General features: G+C 46.0%; 1 pseudogene across 1 annotated transcript; it reads left to right on the top strand.

Annotated features, from left to right (window-relative positions):
- The first annotated feature begins 2,443 nt into the window (after nucleotides 1-2,443).
- LOC144671419 (putative G-protein coupled receptor 132 pseudogene) lies at nucleotides 2,444-5,832 on the top strand (annotated as a pseudogene). Its single transcript, XR_013573932.1, has 2 exons — nucleotides 2,444-2,604; nucleotides 3,618-5,832. The product of XR_013573932.1 is annotated as a putative G-protein coupled receptor 132 pseudogene (transcript).
- The last annotated feature ends 260 nt before the right edge of the window (nucleotides 5,833-6,092 follow it).

Genomic DNA, 6,092 nt, shown 5'->3' with positions numbered 1-6,092 from the left:
TCCTTTTTGTAAGACTTATCCAAAAATTGTATCAGATAGTTTAATCCCTCTTCATGATTCAAATCACCCACTTTCCACTCTGAAAATACTTTACTCCTTATATTACTTTTGGCTGATAGTGATAATGCCAAAGCCATATCTTGCTTCTTCCAGGGTGTTGCATAACCCGGGTCCACACTTCAACCTCAGTCTTCCATTGCTGATAAGGTTCAGAATCAGAAAGAATTGGTGGATCGTCAAAGTTTGCGATTTTTACACCGTCCTTCCGCCAATCCATAACTTAAATTGTCAGCAACGCTACACTTCTTTTCCCTCAGAGGATTGAGACAGAAATCTTCATATACAGCAATCAATCAGCAAAGCTTAAAGTTCATCCTCTGCTACCCGTCTTACTCACAATAAGAGGCTGTGGTGGGAGAATTAATCCGGGCTGACCTTTTGGTTCAAGGTGCTTTATTTTCAAGGCAGCCCCTCAGTGCTACTGACTTCCAAGTCGCTTCCACACAAAGTGTTCCAGCTGTACCTTTCTATTCTGTTTAGATGGGATAATCAATGCCCATCACTTGTTTCAATAGCAATTGGTTTTAACCAGGTGATTGCCATATTAACAAGGAGGGCACTTAGAATAGGTATTATCAGGAAGAAACAGCAGGCCTATCTCCCGCCATAGGCCCGGCCAATATTTGCCCCTCAACCCACATCACCATTTGGATTATCTGCATTTGATCACATTGTGGAATCTTGCTGTGCACGCTTGGCTGCAGAAGGGTGGTGCGAACGGGAGCTAATTTGCAAACCTTTGGGCTGGCGCCCAAGAGGGATGGCTTCTTTGCTTGGTTGGTGCTGCACTGGGAAAGTTTCGGCTTGCCCACGAACTGGCACTGGGTTGGCTGCCAGGCTGTACAGACAGGGTCTAGAGAGAGAATGGCAGGGAGGCAGGTCTTGGCATTGCCCGCCTAGATATGTAAGTTGACCATAATGTCTCCAACAGGCTGAAAGTATATGGGTATAGCAGGAGGCCAAGAGTCTACACTTGAGGTGACTATGCAGACAAAGTACTGCGTAGTTAGAAAATCTCCCTAAATCCCTGCAGTACTTGAGGGGAAACTTCTCTTGTGTCAGATGTGGTTTCGATTCTAAATTCTTGTGAAAAGAAATGATCATCATGTCACAGATGACAATTACTCCAATTGCACCTGGAAAGTCCTCAGGTTTTCCTTTTCTTTTTTGAGTTTCTGTCTCAAACACAGAATGACTCCCCTCGTTTCAATCCTCAGAGCCCCTCTCTCTCCTTTCCTGAAGGTACTGGCTCCCCCCCACCACCCAGCCGGCTCCCTGGCCCCGCTTCCTGCGCAAGCGTAGGCTTCTCGGCTGTGATGCGGTGTCGCAGGGCAGCTGGGTCCTGCCCTCACATCCCCACCCTCACTCGAAACGAGCACACGCACACTTTCAAACTGGAGGCAACAAGTGATCGGAAAGATAAAGGAGAAAGGCACGCATTTATATTGCGCCTTTCATGACCTCAGGATGCCCCAACGTGCTTAACAGCCAATGAAATACTTAGCCCCTGTTGCAGTGTAGGAAAAGCGGCAGCCCACCATTTTGCGCACAGCAAGATCCCACACTCAGCGCTGCGATAACAGGCAACCCCTGTTTTCGTGACGTTGATTGAAGGATAAACATTAGTCAAATCACCATGGAGAACTGTCCCGTTCTTCCTTGTGGCTGTGAGATCTCTTGTGTCCACCAGAGAGGGCAGATAGGTTTAATGTCTCACCTGGAAGTCAGCATCTCCGACAGCGTAACACCCCGGGATCACGCCTGATTTCTTTGTTGTGCCCTCCTCCTTTCCCCCCCTTGCTCCAAGTCTAGAGGCACTGAGGCCAATGCTGATCCCTGGGGTTATTGAGGAGCAAGAGGGAGGAGGGACAGAAAGAGAGAGAGCGAGAGAGAGAGAGAGAGAGGCAGAGAGAGAGTGAGAGAGAGAGAACAATAGAGAGAAATAAATAGTCATGGTCTTGCTCTTGACAGCCATTCCAGTGTGGAGTTCATGTATGTTCAGCGGTGGACTCAGCTATGAGGCAATCTGGTGGAATAGCTGACTGCCACTCACTGTCTGGAGATCGCCTATAGAGAGAAGATACTTGGCCATGTTATCAGGGCAATTGGGACACCTTCAGGAGAAGTGAGGTGAAAATTACGTTTCCAAAAAGCAATCATCTCTTGAATTCTCGAACAAAATATGTTTACAGTTCAACATTCTGCATCTGTTACACCCTCGGCTTTTTAGGACAAAACCTCATAGTTTCGTCAGCAGGCCAGCAATCAGGCACATGTTGTTCCCCGTCTGTTGGTTTGCTTTCAAGCCCATTGTAGCAGTGCGTCATTCAGGTCTGCAAAAGTCTCGAGCTTCCTGTTAATGACAGTTCCAGATTGCGTGGTCTGACAAGCTGCAGATTCACTCTGCGCTGCAGTCAAACACAGGAGAGCTTGGAGATGCCATCGCTTTAACCATCACTGGTACATGGGCTGCATCGACCAGGGAAACTACACACCAGCAAAAAAGGTTGGAACACCACTCGGACGCCAGAACCAATCTCAGGGGTAGGTGTCCAAAGGATGACAAGAATCTTTCTTCATATTCAGATAAAGGTGTACATTGACACTTGCATCATTTAATAAACTGGAGCATCTTACACTGCTGGTGTAGTCATGACAATGATGCAACAGTTTGGGGTTCACAGCAGTTTAGCAATAATCCTTGGGGATTGGATTAGGCTGTGTTGGGTTGTGTTGGATTGGCATGGGTTAGGCTAGGCTCAGTTAGGTTGGGTTGGTTTGTGTCGATTTAGCTGAGTTAGGCTGGATTGGATTGGCTTGCGTTATCTTCAGTTACGAATAGGCTGGGTTCGGTTGGGTTAGGCTGAATTGAGTTGGATTGGATTGGATTAGGTTGGGTTGGGCTGAGTTGGTTTAGTTTAGTTTTGGATGGCGCTCGATTGGTTTAGATTGGGGTTGGGTTGAAGATTGCTATAACAAACCAGAGGGACGTTAGTCGTGAATTGCTTTAGCAAACAGCTAGTAGGGGCATGGTGGGATGAATGGCCTCCTTCTGTGCTGGAAACTCCTGTTGTTTTGCGGAAGATTATAACTGAGTTTTAAATATCTGTTCAAACCATGATTTTCTTGAAATAGTTAAATCCAAATGAGAGGCAAAAGCTGGCAATTGAGCTAAATATTAGCACGTGAGGAAGGTTCAGGGGAACGGCAAAACAGAGAGTGAGAGAGAGAAACAAGAAAGGTTTCATTTAAATAGAAAGAAATAAATTGTGTTTTTATAGCCTCTTTGACAATCTCCCAAAGCGTTTGCAGCCAATGAAGCCGATGTGTTGTGATATGGGAAACGCAGTAGCTCATCTGTGTACAGCATTGCTCAGCAGTGCTTGTGTGATTTTGGGTTGCACGGTGCTGAACTAGCGCTATAGCTTTTGGGCGTTTCTCATAATATTTCAGTTTGAGGTTCACCACTCAGGCATTTACTCACTGGCCTTGTTCACCATTCCTTGGTATTTGCATGTTGTGATTTATTTTAACTTATCTTTCGTTGTCTCCCTCAGACCTTTCGCTGCTTGGTGTTAAATTCAAGGTTCCTCTACATCGCACTGTAAGTCCATCCATAGGAAGCATGAACCTATCAACAAGTATGGAGATCCATTGTAACCAGACATGTAAGATTGACTTTGGAAAAAACAGTGTTGAATTGGCAGCAATGTACAGTGTAATCTTTACCGTGAGTATTACCATGAACTGTCTGACACTGTGGCCAATTATCTTGCAAGTCAAACAGAAGAATATCCTTGGAGTTTACCTATTAAGCCTGTCCATATCTGACATTTTCTACGTCTTGACCATTCCCCTCTGGATCCTGTATTACTACAATGGCCACCAGTGGAAGCTCAGCTGGACTGCCTGTTATTTCTCTGGCTTTGTCTTCTATTCCAATGTCTACATTAGCATCTTCCTGCTCTGCTGCATCTCGGTTGACCGCTACTTAGCAGTTGTCTATCCCATCGAGTCTCAGGGGTTCCGGAACCCGCGAAAAGCCGTGCAAGTCAGCCTGTTGATATTCCTAACAATCTTTGCCTTCCATCTTCTTGTTTTCCTTGGCTCCATCAAGCAACAAAGAGGCCATGAAGCGGACGACCAGACTTGCTTCGAGAGCATACCTCTTGTCCAGCCGGTGGCCATAGCTAACTACTTCCGCTTTGCCCTGGGCTTTTTGGTGCCGCTCCTGGTTTTGATTTTGTCTTACCAGAGGATCTTCAAGGGCGTCAAGAAGAGCTTAACCCTGGGGCCAGAACAAAAGGCAAAAGTCAAGCTTCTTTCCATATCAGTCATCACCATCTTCATTATCTGCTTCGCCCCCTATCATATTATCCTCTTGCTCAGAACAGTAAATTTCAACCTGACAGGCTGTAGTTGTGACTTTGAACAAAAAGTCCATCTGCCCTTCAACATTGCTTTGGCCCTGAGTAGCCTCAACAGTGCGGTGGACCCGATACTCTACGTATTAGTCAGCAACGGTGTCAAAAAGGACCTGAGGAAAGTTTTTACCTCCATCTATCGTATTGGTTTCACAAAGGGGAGAGCGAGGGGCTCCCCCATTTCACTTACCAAGACCACCACTTTGATCGCCCGTGTGTGACCGAGGACAAGGGTAAAGGTTGATGAAATGGAACTTGGGTTCACTGTAGCCTCTTCAGTACTGAGCTAAAGAAAGAATGCTGCTACTTGTGCCTGGCCCCAGCTCCGAGACCAGGCAGGAGGCAAGATGTGGGTAAGACAAGAGGTGGAATCATGGGCTTGGATTGCTAGCAACAATACTGACAACCCGAATGGGTAAACTCTCCTTATCTAGAGGTACAGATGGAAAAATTGGCTCATGTGTTATTTTCCAACCTGACTTTGGGTGTCCACTTTATACATTTCTGGATGGATCATTTCACCTGGAACTGTCCTGTCAATGGGCTGACCAAGCAGTGGAAGCTGGGGTTTGATCAATTAAAGGAGTGTTAGGTTTTCTGCCCGATGTTCGCCTAAACAAGAACTGACATGCAGCTGCGGAGTCAGACTGGTGCCCTTCCCGCTCCCCAGCCCTCATACTGTGAAGACCGGGCACTCCAGCACCACAGGACTTGTAACCCAAGCCCAGGGATAGCGATATGGACCCAGTGAGGAGAACTGAGTCTCAACGATAGCCTCAAACTCGTGTCCTCAAGCTAAAAGTTTGACCTTTAGCAGTGCAATGAAAGAGAACGGAAGGCAGGCGTGGGGAGCCTTTCACTTACCACGGGCCATTCGCACTGACAAAAATCGGCCCTAGGCCACGCGCACACTTAAAAAAAATCAACTTAATTTAGTTTTCTTTTAAGAGAGAATACAAAATCTCACCCTGTTTTAATGTGATGGCTGAATTTGAATATTGTGTTGTCAATTATTATTATTATAGTAATTCAGCTGACGCTTTTAGCTAAAGCGAATTCGGGACGACGATGATAAATAAATGCCCTTTGGAAGGCCCCACTGTCACAGGTCTGTATTCTTAGAAATCTGGCTGTGAGCTGGCTGAAGTCGAGCAAAGGGCGGGATCTCAGGCCTGTGAACCGTGGGTTCCCCACCCCTGCTTGAAGGGGTTTTCATATAGGAGAAGCTACCCTAAAGTGTGCATTTATAATGAAACAGCGTTTGCATATAAATATTCACAATTTGCAATTGTGTAATGAGGCCGCCGCCATTTGCATGTGCAATGGGATGCCCATAATTTGTCTGTGTGAAGAGTTTCACTCAGATTATGATGACTCAGTTTCCATTAAAAAAAAACCGTTGCTTTCACACTTTGTGTTTTTCTCTTCATTCAAGAAATGTGTTTGCAGCCCTAAGGCTGACTTGCATCACAAACTTCATACATAGACCAAGTAGTCAAGATCAAAATCGTGTGAACCTGTAACAATCGTGTAGTGAGGAAACTAGATAAGCAAAGTCAGGAGTTGCAATGGGACCCCTTGTGCTCCTCTGTTGCTGTCACTGTGCTG

The sequence above is a fragment of the Cetorhinus maximus genome, chromosome 32, assembly GCF_964194155.1.
Source record: "Cetorhinus maximus chromosome 32, sCetMax3.hap1.1, whole genome shotgun sequence".
NCBI lineage: Eukaryota > Metazoa > Chordata > Chondrichthyes > Lamniformes > Cetorhinidae > Cetorhinus > Cetorhinus maximus.
Note: the sequence above shows the minus strand (reverse complement) of the source record. Positions and strands in the feature narration are given on the sequence as shown.